We start from the raw sequence: 20,438 nt of genomic DNA, 5'->3' as shown, positions 1-20,438 counted from the left end.
CTTGGGATTCCTATTCATCACAGACGGTTAACAATTAAAGAATGGAAATGTATTGAAGAAAGATTTGAAAAGAAACTAAGTTGCTGGAAGGGCAAGCTTATGTCATACGGAGGTAGATTGGTTTTAATAAACTCTGTTTTAACAAGTCTACCAATGTTTCTCTTGTCTTTTTTCGAGATACCGGTAGGGGTACGGAAAAGACTGGATTATTATAGATCTCGTTTCTTTTGGCAAAATGATGAGAATAAGAAAAAATACAGATTAGCACGTTGGGATATGATTTGTAGACCCAAAGATCAGGGGGGTTTGGGGATTGAAAATTTAGAAGTAAAGAACAAATGTTTGCTGAGCAAATGGTTATATAGAATTTCCACATAGACAGAGGGTATGTGGATTCAAATTTTGAGAAATAAGTATCTCACATCAAGAACTCTAGCTCAAGCTACAATTAGACCCAATGACTCACCTTTCTGGAAAGGGTTAATGAGGATAAAGAGTAATTTCTTTCAAAGGGTGAAATTTGTTGTAGGGGATGGTACATTAACAAGATTTTGGGAAGATACTTGGCTTGGGGATTCACCACTTGCTTTACAATATCCCATGCTCTACAACATTGTGCAACGTAAGCAGGACTATGTGTCCACAGTCTTACAATCGATACCTATAAATATGCACTTCAGACGAGCACTAGTAGGCGCACGTTGGGAGGCATGGATACATCTAGTAAGAAGGTTGATACAGGTACAACTATCTGATCATTCAGACAGCGTTAGATGGACTTTAACTGTCAATGGGGTTTTTTCAGTTAATTCCATGTACACACATCTGGTTAATTCAGGACCATTAGCTAGATCATTGCATATTTGGGATATCAAAGTGCCGTTAAAGATTAAAATTTTTATGTGGTTTTTACACAAAGGTGTGGTATTAACCAAAGATAATTTAATTAAGCGTAGTTGGAGAGGTAGATCCAATTGTTGTTATTGTGATCAACATGAAACTATCAGACACTTGTTTTTGGACTGCCCCCTCGCAAAACTACTTTGGCGCACTATCCATATAACTTTTAACGTGATCCCACCTACGTCCATCAATTCTATGTTTACAACGTGGCTCAGTGGAGTGGACGTTAAACTATCCAGACTTATTAGAATAGGGATTTGTGCTCTCTTGTGGGCTATATGGAATACCAGAAACGACATAATATTTAATGGTAAGAAATTCAACAATTTTTTGCAGGTCATTTGCCGAGCAACGTCCTGGATCCGTACGTGGTCATCACTCAGTCTTGCGGACAGCAGGGATCTTATGGCTGCTGGGTGCAACCGGTGGGAGATGGTCGCACGGGTTATCTTCAACCGGTTTGGATGGCGTGCTAGTAATAGACTGGGTGTATAGGCATCGTGGTCTGCTATTAGTTACGCCGGATGTGCGTTTTTTCTTAAGAGTCTGTTTAGTTTTAGATCCATTTTATTTTTAGCCTTCAGGATTGCTTTGAACTATTTTGTCACTTTCGATGTTTAATAATATGGCTGCATGCATCGATTGATGCAGAGGCCGGGGGATCGTTTCCTCCTTTTCAAAAATAAATAAATAAACTTCTTTTAAGTCCTATTGGGAGGCACACAACAGTGATGAATGTGAGATTGCTACTATCACGCTTGGAACTAGGCATCACCGACACGAGGATACCACCGAATGGTGACAAGTGAGCTTAAATATTACCCAAGTCAGATACACTTATATAACCATACCCGAGGAGTGCCCTGCAATCATTCTAGCGTATATGTTATGGTCTTGATGTGGTTTAGGGTAAACAATGTGGTTTGAAAATGGTAACTCCAAAAGAATCTATAACTTTCGGTACTTGCAAAACAAAAAATATATGATGAGTGTCGTGTGAAGGTATCCAATTTTCAGAACTTCCCAACCAAGAAGCCCAAACCTTATTAGCTTGCAAAAGCTTTTTTCCTATAACAAACTCCTCTATTGTGGCAACATGCTTGGAAATTACTTTAACAAGATTCCAAGTGTTCCCTAAAGGAGGGATGTTCCCAAGAAACACCATAGAGATGAACATGTTGTACAACTTCAACAACAAGCTCATCACCCATCCAGGATGGACAAGAAGTCAAGAACAACTCTACATGCCCTCTAATGCACAACTCTTGAAGATATCTATGTGTTTGAAGGATCTCAAGAACCACTTCTTCCCCATCAGGCTCGACATTAGACCATGTACCATCCCAATCTAATATTAACCTCTCCAAGTAGTTTCCCTCTACCATTTTTTCTTCAGATGCATTTTCTTTCGTGTGTATGTTATCAAGGTTATAGATGCCAAGCTCCCTTAGTTTGGTAAAATTCTTTAGTTTCTTTAGTTCAAATCCTTCGGTTCATTCATTGATTCTAAATACCGTCAACTCCTCTAAGAGTATGAGTTTCCTCACATTATAGACACGAGAATGAGGCTTAACACTTAGGGTACACAATGGCGCAATTTCGCAAGGTTGCTCAACTCAATGAGAAAATCATGAGAATGGTGCCATGATCCTAGATGCAAAATCCTTAACTGATAAAATGTAAAACAAGCTTTGGTCCATTTATCCAAATAACATCAAAGTATGCATTTATAAAAGAAAATACTCGATCAACATCCTAGATGCAAAATCCTTAACTGACAAACTGTCTTCGATTTTTTTCAATTGACCTTTTTCATGAATACGTAAAGCTTGCCTATCTTTCCATTTATAAAAGAAAATACTTGATCAACATCTTTCCAAAGAGTTGATTCACAATTTCCAAATACAACTTTAACATTTTTTGAATACATGGTCAGCATTTTTTCCATACACAATTTAACATTTTTTAAATACAGCCCTAACACTTTTTGAATACATGGTCAACATATTTTCTATACAGATTTAACATTTTTCAAATAAAAGTTTAACACTTTTTGAACACTTGTTTTTCTTTTTTTCGAATGCTTGGGTTAAGATTTTATAAATACTTGGTCTGCAGTTTGTATATACACACTTCACCTTGTATTTTTTTGTACTGCCTCCATTCCTAAATATAAGTCTTTAAAGAGATTTCATTAGGGGACTACATACGAAGCAAAATGAGTGAATCTACACACTAAAATATGTCTATATACATACGAATGTAGTTTTCTAATGGAACCTCTAAAAAGACTTATATTTAGAAACGGATGGAGTATATATGAAAAATATTAATTCTATACACATTAAACATTTTTTGTATACATCTTTACCTAATAATAAAGAGGCTATCACTTTTGTCGGAAAACCCGCCGTCTACGTTTTGCAAAAAGACCCTCCTCTTTTCTGGTATTCAACCCGCAATCCTTTCATAAGTGAGAAAACATTTCGTCTAATAAGTTTACAAATAAGTCCATAGAGTTCATGGTATTCAACCCGCGGTCCTTTTTAGAGTGAAAAAAATAAAATAAAAGGATCCCAATTCTCCTCTGTCTGCCTCGCCTCCCGATCCCAGCCGCTCGATCTGGTGCAGCGCCGGCTGTCGGCCGATGCCGGCGAGCGGCTGCATCCGCCCCTATTTCTACTGTCGCCGCTAAATCCGTCCCTACCTCTATCGCCCCGCGCGACGCTCGATCCGGTGCCGAGCGTTGCGACCGCTGGTCGACGCCACCTCGTGACCCGCCCCGCCCCACCGCACGCCGGCGGCCACCATTCGTCGTCGAGCACCGTCACCGGCTACCTTCTTCCCATTGGGATCCCTCGATCCAAAAGGCCATCCACACAGTCCTCTCTTTGATTCCCCGTGCCCTGCCTCGCCGAGCGCCCGACCCAGTCGTCGTTCGTCGCCAGCACTCGCGGATCCGGCCACCCCTCGCCTACCCCGTCGGCTGCACCCCCCAGAACCACCGCCCTTGCCAAGCTCCATCACTGGACAATCTCCGCCGCATGGATCCACATCCCCACGCCATGGCCGGAACGGGTCCTCCTCGAGTTCCCCCCTTGGATCCATGTTTGTCGAATTGCTCATTCGCAGGACCAGACTGACGCAACACCCGGTCTCCGCCTAGCCCAATCCACTTCAGCCGTCGCCCCAACCCACCATGAGGATGCAGAACTCAGGCAGTGCTGGTCCGGGCCTTCGGGTCTTCATTGATCTTTGCCAAATACTGGACCGCTGGATCAAGAGGCTTCCATTCCAGGAGAAGAGGCAGGTCGTCAACCGAGCCAGAGGCACTGTAAAGCCCAGAAACTATTGGTCATGTTCTGAACTCTGTTAATGTTGATTGGCATAATGCAGGGAAAGAGATTAGAGGATGGATGAAGGGATGGTGACGGTGTTCTAGATATATAATGTACAAATTTCAAGGGAGTGATGGTAAGATACCTTGATGTTGCTACCTCTTTGTGTGCTTAATTATGAAGTAAATCAATTTCTTAGTTTATCAAAGTTGCTACATGGCATTGTTCTTTTGACGTCGGATTTCTCCTACTCAGCAGAAAGTAACCACAAATTTCTGGTTCTTTGCAGAAAGTACGCAACCTCAACTTGCTTGACTACCATAATTGACAGTTGTTTAAACCTTGTGTGAACAAGACACAAAAGCACAGAATTGCGTGTTTAAGTTTAAAAAATGGTAGATTTTGTTTGAATTTCCTTGACGAATAAAAATTGACTATAAGGTAATACCAATTTCTTAGTTAACACAGGTCAGAGGCAAACCATCCGCAACATGCCAAATATGTGGATTGATTTCATGTTTATTCCCTTTTTGCCAACTTGACATACATCAGCTTTGCAAATCCTTTGTGGTAGCTTCAATCGAATAGTTCTTGATTTTTCAGCAATTCATCCCATCCAGCAGTTTGATAGATTTTTTGTAGACTAGAAACAATCTTATGTTGATGTAATGTCGAAGTTCACCATCCAATCCAAGCATCTTAAAAGATAAGCCTTATTATTCAAAGGAATACAATAAAACTATTATAATTTTTAGAGGAATTAAACCATTTGGCACACGAAAGAGAAGAATTAGTCAGTTAGAATCTAACCCAATATAACTGAGCCAGCTATTATTTTGAAATGCGGTGATGCTGAAATAGAGAGGGGCACATTCATGAAGTCGTACGACATGCTTGTCAGGAATGTGTGATATTGTTTTTCTCCTGACAAGTTTTGCTAGTGAATAGTAATACTCCTACTTGGTTTGCGCAGGACTGGTGCCGTTTGTGGGCGGGCGCTTCTTGGGCCTCTCTTCTAAAATACTCGTACTCAACTAGCAGCATGAGGTTTCACTCAAAATAAAGTAAAATAGCAGCATGAGGCTGACGAGTGGGAGCCACACTTGGGTAGAACCAGACTGGCCAGACCGCTGCACAGCTCCCTCGCCGCCGGCTCGGACCACAATCGCTTCTCCCTCGCCGCCGCCGGCTCCGACCCAACTTCCTCCCATCTCCGCCTCCCAAGCTCCATCATGGACCACGGCCAGCCTCCTCTCCTCGTAGCGCCTCCTTCGACGACCACCTTGGCCTCACCCGAGCCCAGGCGCCCAAGGCCAGGCCCCGACGGCTTCTCCACCGCCGACATCGCCCCCCCTCCTCGCCAGGCTCGTCCGCGCCAGCCGCCGCCGATGGACGCTGCTCTAGCTGGTTCTGCTCTGACCCGCATCAATGTGGAACGAGGTGGTTCTGTCAGGACCATCTTCAGGAGAACGTTGCAGCGTCGTCAGTTAACACCCTTTCTTCTTCAATTATCCAACGGCCGGGATCGTAGCTCGCCAGTAACACGTCGCACCAGCCGTTGGATATCCCTGTTCACCGTCCATTGTCGTTTAACTGTTACCGTTTTTGGTTATTCACCTCGGAGTTACTGTGGGTAAAACCCTTCGCCTATAAAGCATGTCGGGCTGTGGCTGAGCTAAGCATTGCTTCCTTCTGTGATTTGCCTTTGAGCAACGAATATTAGTTATAGATTAATACATCCCGATCGGAGCTACACTTTCCCCTTTCTTCTCTTGCAAGAACACCTCATCTAGCCATCGAGTCTTGACAAATTGGTATCATGAGCAACCGATCCTCGGCCACAAAGATGATAGAGTGACAGAATTCTTTCCCGATCCGTGATTCGCACCCTTTTCCCACCCTTTAGAGGAAGATCGGCATAGTTATGGCGGCGTAGGCGGCGGTGTTCGAACTTCGTCAGATATCTGGTGGCGTTGGTGGCGGTGTTTTAACATAAATCAGTCGAGCATGAGTGGTTGATCGAACACACTGTTTGATCGGTAAAATTCCATCTCCTTGCGCTGATTTGTATGCTTCTGGAGGCGTGGATCTAGGCGGCGGAAGGATCTTAGTTCTTTCGAAGGGTTGCGGTTGAACCGTGGTAAAATTACTCACTGGGACTGAGATCAAGGAGATGGGGCGTAAAGGCACTATTGATGAAGCTGATGTGCAAGATCTGTTGGCTCTGAGAGAGGAATTTGGTACCCTACAAAAGAACAATTCGGTGCTGCGAGCAGATGTGTCAAAACTTCAGGCTGACATGCACTCCATCGATGCTAAGCAAGGTGATATCTCTTTACATGTGGGAAGCATAGAAAAGGCAGTGCTAGATCTGAGTAAGCAATTATCCAGCATCAGTTTAGTGTTGCAAATCGTAGCTCCATCTGGAGGAACAACTGTGGGTAATGTGCAGGCAGCTAGTTCTAGTCAGATAGTGAGATCCCCTACCTTGCATCAGGAGAATCTGCAAGAGCAACAAACCAGAAATGAGATGTTGAGGAAACAGTTGGAGCTAGAGAAACAGAAAAAACAGTTTGAAGAGATTCAGGCACAAAACTTACCTCCATTGAAAGTTCACAGGCAGTCTTTTCCTCCTGGTTATGATAATCAGCAGAGAAATGAGAATGCTAGTGCTATGGGTACTCCTGTCACTGCAAGAGATGGAGGTCAAACCCCTGTTTTCAATAGATTCTACCAAGGTAATAGAGATAGGCAAATGTGGCAGGGTTATTATAGAACTTATGAGCAGGACATGCAAGCTCAATTCATGAAGTCATTAACCAAAGGACCTAAAATGGAATTTCCTAAGTTTGATGGAACATATCATGTTGGATGGATCAGGCAATGCAACAAATACTTTCAGATGTCTGCAGCTCGAGAGGAATATAAGGTTTCACTTGCTCAGCTATACATTGTTGGTGATGCTGATACTTGGCTCAGAAGATCTGGTATTCTGAAGAAACAATTGAGCTGGAAACAGTTTGCAGCTGAACTAGTCAAAAGATTTTCTGAACAAGGATCTTATGATCTCACAGAGAAATTTAATTCTGCCAAGCAAGGAAGCAGCACTGTTGCTGAATATACTAAACTGTTTGAAGATTTAATGGCTGATATCCAGGAAGAAAACCCTGAGTTAAATGAACTCTGGTTTGTGAGATGTTTTGTGAATGGATTAAGGGATGGAATTAAATTTCAAGTCAGGCCCTTAAGACCACAAACACTCACTTTAAGACCAGAAACACTCACTGATGCATATTGGTTAGCTAGGGATGTTGAGCCTTGTCATCCTCCTGTGTCAACTTGGGCCAAGAAGAACAATGTTCCTTACTCCAATTTTTACAACAGGCCTAATACAAGCAGCACTGTGGGCAAACAAGTAGCTACTACTTCAGTGGCTACTATGACAACAAATCTACCTAAGGTTAATGAGAGCTACCAAAGAGTTAGGAAACTTGGAGAATGCTGGAGATGTGGAGATAAATGGGTTCATGGACATAAATGCAAGCTAGTTCCTAATCTACACATGATGCAACAAGAGGCAGAAGATCATTTGGCACAGGAGATGGAAGAAAATTCAAATCAGGAACAACCTGAAGTTATCTCTAAAGGAGAACATGCCATGTTCATCTCCGCTTTTGCTATGGGACAGCAGCTAACTATGCCTACACCTACAGTCATCATACACATCAATGGAAAAAGAGTTGTGGCTCTACTTGATTTTGGTAGTACATCTTCCTTCTTAAATCAAGATTTTGCAGTTAAAGCCAACTGTCAGTTAATTCCAGTTAAACCTAGACTGATAGATGTAGCAGGAGGAGGAACATTAGTATCTGAAGTAGTAATTCCTTAATGTACATTTCAATTAGGCAAGTTGAAGTTGCAGCACAGTTTCAGGTCCATATCTCTACCAAGTCATGATGCTATCCTAGGATATGATTGGTTTACAGCTGCGAGTCCAGTAGCATTTGACATACCCAAACAACTATTCAGCTTTACAGTTCAAGGACAGCAGACAGTTACTACTGCTATGTTTACCAATGCTGAAAGTTTGAAGGAAGTTAAAGCAGAGAAAATGGATAAGTTGTTGGATAAAGGAGTGGAAGTGTTTCTAGTGCAAATCAACAACATTATGATGAATGCACCTGAGGGTTGCAAAACTCCTCCTCAAGTACATAAACTACTTTTGGAATATGCTGATTTGTTTGAAGAACCAAAAAGTCTTCCTCCTCACGCGGCCTTGGATCATACCATTCCATTAATTCCAGGGGCCACTCCTCCCCAAGTAAGACCTTACAGAGTACCACATCATCAAAAAACAGGAAATGGAGGATCATATCAAAAAGTTATTAGCTGCCCATTTTATCAGACACAGTCAAAGTCCTTATGCAGCTCCTGTCATACTAGTAAAGAAAAAAGATGGATCCATGAGACTCTGTACTGATTTCAGAAGATTAAATTCCTTGATAGTTAAAAACAAGTTTCCCATTCCTGTCATTGAAGATTTATTGGATGAATTGCATGGAGCTACGTATTTTTCCAAGCTGGATTTAAGGTCTGGCTACCATCAAATAAGAATGAACCCTGAAGATATTCCTAAAACTGCTTTCAGAACCTTCTTAGGACACTTTGAATATTTAGTCATGCCTTTTGGATTGTCCAATGCACCTGGCACATTTCAGGAATTAATGAACACTATTTTTGCACCTCATCTGAGAAAGTTTGTGCTGGTTTTCTTTGATGACATACTGATATTCAGTAAGAATCTCAAAGAACATTAGGAGCATATCAAAATAGTTATGGAAACATTGAAGACTCACAGTCTCTTTGCTAAGTTGTCCAAGTGTGTATTTGCTGCTCAACAAGTGGAATACTTGGGACATGTTATCTCTGCTGAAAGGGTAGGAACAGATCCTAAGAAAATATCAGCAATTGCTGAATGGCCTACTCCTGATACAGTAACTAAACTAAGAAGTTTCTTGGGATTGGCAGGGTACTATAGAAGATTCATTAAAGGATATGGAGTAATTTGCAGACCCCTTCATGATGTGTTAAAGAAAGGGAAATTTTCTTGGCAAGCAGCTCAAGATGCAGCCTTCAAACAGTTGCAAGCTGCACTGATATCTGCTCCAGTACTAGCATTGCCTGATTTCAGCAAACCATTTGTGTTAGAAACTGATGCTTCAGGGAAAGGAATAGGAGCTGTGTTAATGCAAGAAGGCAGACCAATATCTTACTATAGCTCTGCTCTTTGCCCTAGAAATGCTGCTCTGTCAACATATGAAAAAGAAGCTCTAGCTATTTTGGAAGCCCTTAAGAGATGGAGACACTACCTGTTGGGAAATGATCTGACAATCAAGACTGATCAACAGTCTCTGAAGTTCATCACCGATCAAAAGCTCACTGAGGGGATACATGTTGGAAATATGCCCTAGAGGCAATAATAAATTAGTTATTATTATATTTCTTAGTTCATGATAATCGTTTATTATCCATGCTATAATTGTATTGATTGGAAACACAGTGCATGTGTGGATACATAGACAAAACACTATCCCTAGTAAGCCTCTAGTTGACTAGCTCGTTGATCAAAGATGGTCAAGGTTTCCTAACCATAGGCAAGTGTTGTCACTTGATAACGGGATCAAATCATTAGGAGAATCATGTGATGGACTTGACCCAAACTAATAGACGTAGCATGTTGATCGTGTCATTTTATTGCTACTGTTTTCTGCGTGTCAAGTATTTATTCCTATGACCATGAGATCATATAACTCACTGACACCGGAGGAATACTTTATGTGTATCAAACGTCGCAACGTAACTGGGTGACTATAAAGATGCTCTACAGGTATCTCCGAAGGTGTTCGTTGAGTTAGTATGGATCGAGACTGGGATTTGTCACTCCGTGTGACGGAGAGGTATCTCGGGGCCCACTCGGTAATACAACATCACACACAAGCCTTTCAAGCAATGTGACTTAGTGTAAGTTGCGGGATCTTGTATTACGGAACGAGTAAAGAGACTTGCCGGTAAACGAGATTGAAATAGGTATGCGGATACTGACGATCGAATCTCGGGCAAGTAACATACCGAAGGACAAAGGGAATGACATACGGGATTATATGAATCCTTGGCACTGAGGTTCAAACGATAAGATCTTCGTAGAATATGTAGGATCCAATATGGGCATCCAGGTCCCGCTATTGGATATTGACCGAGGAGTCTCTCGGGTCATGTCTACATAGTTCTCGAACCCGCAGGGTCTGCACACTTAAGGTTCGACGTTGTTTTATGCGTATTTGAGTTATATATGGTTGGTTATCGAATGTTGCTCGGAGTCCCGGATGAGATCACGAACGTCACGAGGGTTTCCGGAATGGTCCGGAAACGAAGATTGATATATAGGATGACCTCATTTGATTACCGGAAGGTTTTCGGAGTTACCGGAAATGTACAGGGAATGATGAATGGGTTCCGGGAGTTCACCGGGGGGCAACCCACCCCGGGGAAGCCCATAGGCATTGGGGGTGGCGCACCAGCCCTTAGTGGGCTGGTGGGACAGCCCAAGAGAGCCCTATGCGCCATAGGAAGAAAAATCAAAGAGAAAAAAAAGAGAGGAGGTGGGAAAAGGGGGAAGGACTCCTCCTTCCAAACCTAGTTGGACTCGGTTTGGAAGGGGAGGGTTCCCCCCTTAGGTTCGGCCGACCCCCTTGGGAGTCCTTGGACCCCAAGGCAAGGCTCCCCCTCCTCCCCCTATATATACGGAGGTTTTAGGGCTGATTTGATACAACTTTGCCACGGCAGCCCGACCACATATCTCCATGGTTTTACCTCTAGATCGCGTTTCTGCGGAGCTCGGGCGGAGCCGTGCCGAGACGAGATCATCACCAACCTCCGGAGCGCCGTCACGCTGCCGGAAAACTCTTCTACCTCTCCGTCTCTCTTGCTGGATCAAGAAGGCTGAGATCATCATCGAGTTGTACGTGTGCTGAACGCGGAGGTGCTGTCCGTTCGGCACTAGATCGTGGGACTGATCGCGGGACGGTTCGCCGGGCGGATCGAGGGACGTGAGGACGTTCCACTACATCAACCGTGTTCCCTAACGCTTCTGCTGTACGGTCTACAAGGGTACGTAGATCGGAAATCCCCTCTCGTAGATGGACATCACCATGATAGGTCTTCGTGCGCGTAGGAAATTTTTTGTTTCCCATGCGACGTTCCCCAACAGTGGCATCATGAGCTAGGTACATGCGTAGATGTCTTCTCGAGTAGAACACAAAAGTTTTTGTGGGCGGTGATGTGCGTTTTGCTGCCCTCCTTAGTCTTTTCTTGATTCCGCGGTATTGTTTGATCGAAGCGGCTCGGACCGACATTACTCGTACGCTTACGAGAGACTGGTTTCATCGCTACGAGTAACTCCGTTGCTCAAAGATGACTGGCGGGTGTCAGTTTCTCCAACTTTAGTTGAATCGGATTTGACCGAGGAGGTCCTTGGATGAGGTTAAATATCAACTCATATATCTCCGTTGTGGTGTTTGCGTAAGTAAGATGCGATCCTACTAGATACCCATGGTCACCACGTAAAACATGCAACAACAAAATTAGAGGACGTCTAACTTGTTTTTGCAGGGTATGCTTGTGGTGTGATATGGCCAACAATGTGATGTGATATATTGGATGTATGAGATGATCATGTTGTAATAGATAATATCGACTTGCACGTCGATGGTACGGCAACCGGCAGGAGCCATAGGGTTGTCTTTAAACTAACATTTGTGCTTGCAGATGCGTTTACTATTTTGCTAGGATGTAGCTTTAGTAGTAATAGCATGAGTAGCACGACAACCCCGATGGCGACACGTTGATGGAGATCATGGTGTGGCGCCGGTGACAAGAAGATCGTGTCGGTACTTTGGTGATGGAGATCAAGAAGCACATGATGATGGCCATTGCATGTGATGTTAATCCTTTTATGCACCTTATTTTTCTTAGAACGGCGGTAGCATTATGAGGTGATCTCTCACTAAAATTTCAAGACGAAATTGTGTTCTCCTCGACTGTGCACCGTTGCGACAGTTCTTCGTTTCGAGACACCACGTGATGATCGGGTGTGATAGACTCAACGTTCACATACAACGGGTGCAAAACAGTTGCACACGCGGAACACTCGGGTTAAGCTTGACGAGCCTGGTATGTGCAGACATGGCCTCGGAACACATGAGACCGAAAGGTCGAGCATGAATCGTATAGTTGATATGATTAGCATAGAGATGCTTACCACTGAAACTATTCTCGACTCACGTGATGATCGGACTTGAGATAGTGGATTTGGATCATGTACCACTCAAATGACTAGAGAGATGTACTTTTTGAGTGGGAGTTCTTAAGTAATATGATTAATTGAACTAATTTTCATGAACATAGTCTAATGGTCTTTGCGAATTATGATGTAGCTTGCGCTATAGCTCTACTGTTTTTATATGTTCCTAGAGAAAATTTAGTTGAAAGTTGATAGTAGCAAACTTTGCAGACTGAGTCTGTAAAACCGAGGATTGTCCTCGTTGCTGCACAGAAGGCTTATGTCCTTAATGCACCACTCGGTGTGCTGCACCTCGAGCGTCGTCTGTGGATGCTGTGAACATCCGACATACACGTTTCTGATGACTACACGATAGTTCAGTGCAAAATACTTAATGGCTTAGAAGCAAGGCGCCGAAAACGTTTTGAAACGTCACGGAACATAAATGATGTTCTAAAGAGATGAAATTGTGATTTCATGCTTGTGCCCTTGTTAAGAGGTACGAGACCTCCGACAATATTCTTTGTCCACGAAGTAAAGGAGAAAAGCTCAATCGTTGAGCGTGTGCTCAAATTGTCTGAGTACGACAATCACTTGAATCAAGTGGGAGTTAATCTTCCAGATTAGATAGTGATGGTTCTCCAAAGTCACTGCCACCAAGCCTTGATAGCTTCGTGATGAACTATAACATATCAAGGATAGATACAATGATCCTTGAGCGATTCGCGATGTTTGACACTGTGAAAGTAGAAATCAAGAAGGAGCATCAATAGTTGATGGTTAGTAAAACCACTAAGTTTCGAGAAAGGCAAGGGCCAGAAGGGATACTTCGTGAAACGGCAAAATAGTTGCTGCACTAATGAAGAAACCCAAGATTAAAACCAAGCCCGAGACTAAGTGCTTCTGTTATGAGGGGAACGGTCACTGAGGCGGAGCAACTCTAGATACTTGGTAGATAGGAAGGCTGGCAAAAGTCAAAAGAAGTATATTTGATATACATGATGTTGATGTGTACTTTACTAGTACTCCTAGTAGCACGAGGGTATTGGATACCGGTTCGGTTGCTAAGTGATTAGTAACACGAAATGAAAGCTACGGCATAAACGGAGACTAGCTAAAGGCGAGGTGACGATACGTGTTGGAAGTGTTTCCAAGGTTGATATGATCAAACGTCGCACGCTCCCTCTACCATCGGGATTGGTGTTAAACCTAAATAATTGTTATTTGGTGCTTGCGTTAAGCATGAACATGATTGGATCGTGTTTATTGCAATACGATTATTCATTTAAAGAGAATAATGGTTACTCTATTTGCTTGAATAATCACCTTCAATGGTTTATTGAATCTCGATCGTAGTGTTACACATGTTCATGATATTGGTGCCAAAAGATACGAGGTAATGATGATAGTACCACTTACTTGTGGCACTGCCGCTTGAGTCATGTTGGTATAAATTGCATGAAGAGGCTCCATGCTGATGGATCTTTATAGTCACTTGATTTTGAATCACTGGTGACATGCAAATCATACCACATGAGCAAGGCCTTGTTTTCATTGAGATGAAACAAGATAGTAACTTGTTGGAAGTGATACATTTTGATGTATGCAGTCCAATGGGTGATGAGGCACGTAGTGGATATCATTATGTTCTTACTTCAATGACGATTTGAGTAGATACAAGAGTATTTACTTAATGAATCACAAGTCTGAAATATTGAAAAGTTCAATTCTGTTTCGGAGTGAAGTTCGTTGTAACAAGAGGATAAACGGTCTACGATATGATCATAGAAATGAATATCTGAGTTGCGAGTTTTGGTACGCAGTTAAGACAATGTGGAAATTGTTTCGCAGTTCATGCCACCTGGAACATCATAGTGTGATGATGTGTGTGAACGTCATAGCAATGCACTATTTGGTATGGTGCATGCTATGATGTTTCTTATCGAATTACCACTATCGTTTATGGGTTATGCATTAGAGACAACCGCATTCACTTTAAATAGGGCACCGTGTATTTCCGTTGAGATGACACAGTATAGACTGAGGTTTAGAGAAATCTAAACTATCGTTTCTTGAAAGTTTGGGGCTTCGACACTTATGTGAAAAAGTTTCAGTCTGATAAGCTCGAACCCAAAGCGGATAAATGCATCTTCATAGGATATCCAAAACAGTTGGGTACATCTCCTATCTGAGATCCGAAAGCAAAGAGTTTGTTTCTAGAAACGGATCATTTCTCCAGGAAAGGTTTCTCTCGAAAGAATTGAGTGGGAGGGTGGTAGAACTTGAAGAGGTTATTGAACCATCACTTCAACTAGTGTGTAGCAGGGCGCAGGAAGTTGTTCTTGTGGCACCTACACCAATTGAAGTGAAAGCTGATGATGGTGATCATCGAGCATCGGATCAAGTTACTACAAGCCTCGTAGGTTGACAAGGTCACGTACTACTGCAGAGTGGTACAGTAACCCTGTCTTGGAGGTCATGTTGTTGAGCAACAGTGAACCTACGAGTTATGGAGAAAGCAATGGTGGGCCCGGATTCCGACAAATGGCTGGAAGCCATGAAATCCGAGAGAGGATCCATTTATGAAAATAAAGTGTAGACTTTGGAAGAACTACTTGATGGGCATAGGACTGTTGAGTAAAGATGGATCTTTAAAAGAAAGACAGACGATGATGGTGATAAGTCACTATTAAAGAAAAGCTCGACTTGTCGCAAAGATGTTTCCGACAAGATCAAACAGTTGACTATGATGAGACTTTCTCACTCGTAGCGATGCTAAAAGTCTGTTAGAATTATGTTAGTAGTTGTTGCATTATTTTTGAAATATTGCGCATAGGATGTCAAAACATTGTTTCCTCGACGGTTTCCTTGAGCAAACATTGTATGTGATACAACCAGAAGGTTTTGTCGATCCTAAAGATACTAGCAAGTATGCAAGCTCCAGTGATCCTTCAATGGACTGGTGCAAGCATCTCGGAGTTGGAATATACACTTTGATGAGATGATCAAAGATTTTGGGTTTGTACAAGGTTTATGAGAAACTTGTATTTCCAAAGAAGTGAGTGGGAGCACTATAGAATTTCTGATAAGTATATGTGGTTGACATATTGTGGATCAGAAGTAATGTAGAATTTCTGTAAAGCATACAAGGTTGTTTGAAAGGAGTTTTCAAAGGAATACCTGGATTGAGCTACTTGAATGTTGAGCATCAAAGATCTATGGAGATAGATCGAAAGCGCTTAATGGAAGTTTCAACAAGATGCATGCCTTGACAAGTTTTTGAAGGAATTCAAAATAGATCAGCAAAGAAGGAGTTCTTGGTTGCGTTGTAAGGTGTGAATTTGAGTAAGACTCAAAACCCGACCACGGCAGAATAAAGAGAATAGACGAAGGTCGTCTTCTATGCCTTAGCCGTAGACTCCAAAGTATGCCATGCTGAGTACCGCACCTGATGTGTGCCTTGCAACAAGTCTGGACACAGAGTGATCCAGGATTGAATCACTGATCAGCGGTCAAAGTTATCCTTAGTAACTAAATAGACTAAGGAATTTTTCTCGATTATGGAGGTGGTTAAAGAGTTCGTCGTAAAGGGTTACGTCGATGCAAGCTTTGACACTAATCTGAATAACTATGAATAGTGAAACAGATTCGTATAGTAGAGTAGATATTTGGAGCATTTCTGAATAGCACGTAGTAGCAGCATCTATAAGATGACATAAAGATTTGTAAAGAACGTACGGATCTGAAAGTTTCAGGACCGTTGACTAAAACCTCTCTCACGAGTAGGACGTGACCAGACCCCAGAACTATATGGGTGTTGGATTCGTTGAAATCACATGGTGATGTGAACTAGATTATTGACTCTAGTGCAAGTGGGAGACTGTTGGAAATATGGCCTAGAGGCAATAATAAATTAGTTATTATTATATTTCTTAGTTCATGATAATCATTTATTATCCATGCTATAATTGTATTGATTGGAAACACAGTGCATGTTTGGATACATAGACAAAACACTGTTCCTAGTAAGCCTCTAGTTGACTAGCTCGTTGATCAAAGATGGTCAAGGTTTCCTGACCATAGGCAAGTGTTGTCACTTGATAACGGGATCACATCATTAGGAGAATCATGTGATGGACTTGACCCAAACTAATAGACGTAGCATGTTGATCGTGTCATTTTGTTGCTACTGTTTTCTACGTGTCAAGTATTTGTTCCTATGACCATGAGATCATATAACTCTCTGACACCGGAGGAATACTTTGTGTGTATCAAACGTCGCAACGTAACTGGGTGACTATAAAGATGATCTACAGGTATCTCCGAAGGTGTTCGTTGAGTTAGTATGGATCGAGACTGGGATTTGTCACTCCGTGTGACGGAGAGGTATCTCGGGGCCCACTCGGTAATACAACATCACACACAAGCCTTGCAAGCAATGTGACTTAGTGTAAGTTGTGGGATCTTGTATTACGGAACGAGTAAAGAGACTTGCCGGTAAACAAGATTGAAATAGGTATCGGATACTGACGATTGAATCTCGGGCAAGTAACATACTGAAGGACAAAGGGAATGACATACGGGATTATATGAATCCTTGGCACTGAGGTTCAAACGATAAGATCTTCGTAGAATATGTAGGATCCAATATGGGCATCCAGGTCCCGCTATTGGATATTGACCGAGGAGTCTCTCGGGTCATGTCTACATAGTTCTCGAACCCGCAGGGTCTGCACACTTAAGGTTCGACGTTGTTTTATGCGTATTTGAGTTATATATGGTTGGTTACCGAATGTTGTTCGGAGTCCCGGATGAGATCATGGACGTCACGAGGGTTTCCGGAATGGTCCGAAAACGAAGATTGATATATAGGATGACCTCATTTGATTACCGGAAGGTTTTCGGAGTTACCGGGAATGTACCGAGAATGACGAATGGGTTCCGGGAGTTCACCGGGGGGGGGGGGGGGAACCCACCCCGGGGAAGACCATAGGCATTGGGGGTGGCGCACTAGCCCTTAGTGGGCCGGTGGGACAGCCCAAGAGAGCCCAATGCGCCATAGGAAGAAAAATCAAAGAGAAAAGAAAAAAAAGAGAGGTGGGAAAAGGGGGAAGGACTCCTCCTTCCAAACCTAGTTGGACTCGGTTTGGAAGGGGAGGGTTCCCCCCTTAGGTTCGGCCGACCCCCTTGGGAGTCCTTGGACCCCAAGGCAAGGCTCCCCCCTCCTCCCCCTATTTATACGGAGGTTTTAGGGCTGATTTGATACAACTTTGCCACGGCAGCCCGACCACATATCTCCACGATTTTACCTCTAGATCACGTTTCTGCGGAGCTCGGGCGGATTACTAGACCCTCTGCCTGTTGCAGATTTAGCTTGGCAACACATATCCATGGATTTTATATAGGGATTACCAGTATCAAAGGATATGATGTGATCATGGTAGTGGTGGACGGATTCACTAAATATGCTCATTTTATTCCCTTATCACATCCTTACACTATCTTGAGTGTGGCACAAGCATTTGTGGATCAGATAATCAGATTACATGGTCCTCCCAAATTGATCATATCAGATAGAGACAGGATATTCACTAGCAAACTCTGGAAGGATATTTTTGCTGCTTTAAAAGTGGAATTGAGATACAACACAACATATCATCCACAAACTGATGGACAAACAGAGAGGATCAACCAATGTTTAGAAACTTATCTAAGCTGCATGACCACTACTGCTCCTAGTAAGTGGTTTTCTTGGCTGTCCTTGGCAAAGTTCTGGTACAACTCAACATATCATACTAGTTTAAAAATGTCTCCATTCCAAGCATTGTATGGTTATCCTCCCCCAATGATCAGTGAATTAGCTATACCTGGGCCAGATGATGAGGAAGCACAAGACTTTCTAACAGTGAAGCACCAAATGTTGGACCAACTCCGAAACAACTTAATAGTGGCCCAGAACAGGATGAAGAAATATGCTGATTTAAAAAGAGTGGAAAGGTCTTTTCAAGTGGGAGAAATGGTTTATTTGAAAATGGCACCATATAGATTGGCAGCATTTGGATTCAGAGGAACTCTCAAATTACAAAACAAATTTTATGGTCCTTTCATTATCATACAGAAGATTGGCAAGTCTGCTTACAAATTACAATTTCCAGACCATGTCAAGATTCACCCAGTTTTTCATGTGAGCCAACTCAAGAAACATGTGGGATCTCACTCTATTCCTAGTCCTAATCTACCAATGGTTCATGCTGATGGTTCCATCAAGATGGGTCCTGCTGCAGTTCTTCAGGTTAGGCAGATCCCCAGACATAACATCCCTGTGGTGCAGTGGCAAGTACAATGGGAAAACCTGTCACCAGATGATGCTACTTGGGAAGATGCTGATTTTATCAAGTATACTTTTCCGGAGTTCTTCAAGAAAACGACGGCACAATGGCGCCAAGATGAGAACACGCCGTGAGGACACGTCGTGCCTAAGGAGGGGGCGATGTCAGGACCATCTTCAGAAGAACGTTGCAGCGTCGTCAGTTAACACCTTTTCTTCTTCAGTTATCCAACGGCCGGGATCGTAGCTCGCCAGTAACACGTCGCACCAGCCGTTGGATATCCCTGTTCACCGTCCATTGTCGTTTAACTGTTACCGTTGTCGGTTATTCACCTGGGAGTTACTGTGGGTAAAACCCTTCGCCTATAAAGCATGTCGGGCTGTGGCTAAGCTAAGCAGTGATTCCTTCTGTGATTTGCCTTTGAGCAACGAATATTCGTTATAGATTAATACATCCCGATCGGAGCTACACTTTCCCCTTTCTTCTCTCGCAAGAACACCTCATCTAGCCATCGGGTCTTGACAGGTTCCGTCTCCATGCAGTGGGACACGAGTATAGCAAAGTGCGCCATGTGAGCTGATCCCCTTTTGCACATTGTAGTTGTAAAAGAGCTTGCGGCACTGAGCCCTGCACCTTGGCTTGGACTGAGGAGGATTAGAGGGGGCTACTGCCTAGAGAGGCCAACACTTGCATCATTGACATGGTTTTCTAGCGGAACAAACCACTTCTTGTAGTTTCTTGTAGCCAGACATACCCTGATTTGATGGATATATATTAGTTCAGTTACTTTAATATATATCTGACGGATTCAGAAAATTCAGGACATTAATAAAATTGGGCAGATAAATTGAATTACAGGAAACTGAAATGACTAAGTTGCCTTTCAAAAGGCTTAGGGCCCCCTATCTGAGTTTATGGCATATGTACATTTCAAAAGGAATCACTAAAGTGGTTACTTTATTTGTTACTATGCTGCAGGTTCTTGACAAATGTCGACTTTTTGAAGCTGTCCGGGAGAAGGAACAAGGATCGGATTCACATGGTAGGAAACTTCACTTCATCTATTTTTTGTTTTCTGCAGTTCATTTTTCGAAATAATAAATTGGCTAAACAGAAAACTCTGCTCTAATTAATGATTTCAGAAATTGAAAATAGGTGTGAAAATACACGTGACTGTAAATATGTCAAAATGTTAGTAGGCCAAGAAATATTAGCTGTAACCTTCCAATACAGGGAGAGTAGTGGAGTATGACAAACCTACAAATCTCATGGAAACTGAAGGATCTCTCTTCTGCAAACTGGTCAATGAGTACTGGTCATACACATCGAATGAAAATACCTAGAAGAGACTGTCAATTTTTATTGTTTAGTTGCTGCAGCTCTCCAAGAGATAAAGGATAAATCAGCTCTTAGAAAACAGTGATGATAAACTATGCTATCTCCAAAGAATCAAACCTTGAAGATTCCCCCACTCCAGTAAATCCCTGAACATAGTAAATCCCAGATGATTTTCCCGCTCCAGTAATCAAA

The sequence above is a fragment of the Hordeum vulgare genome, chromosome 7H (assembly GCF_904849725.1).
Source record: "Hordeum vulgare subsp. vulgare chromosome 7H, MorexV3_pseudomolecules_assembly, whole genome shotgun sequence".
NCBI classification, from domain to species: domain Eukaryota; kingdom Viridiplantae; phylum Streptophyta; class Magnoliopsida; order Poales; family Poaceae; genus Hordeum; species Hordeum vulgare.
This window is presented reverse-complemented; position numbering follows the sequence as displayed.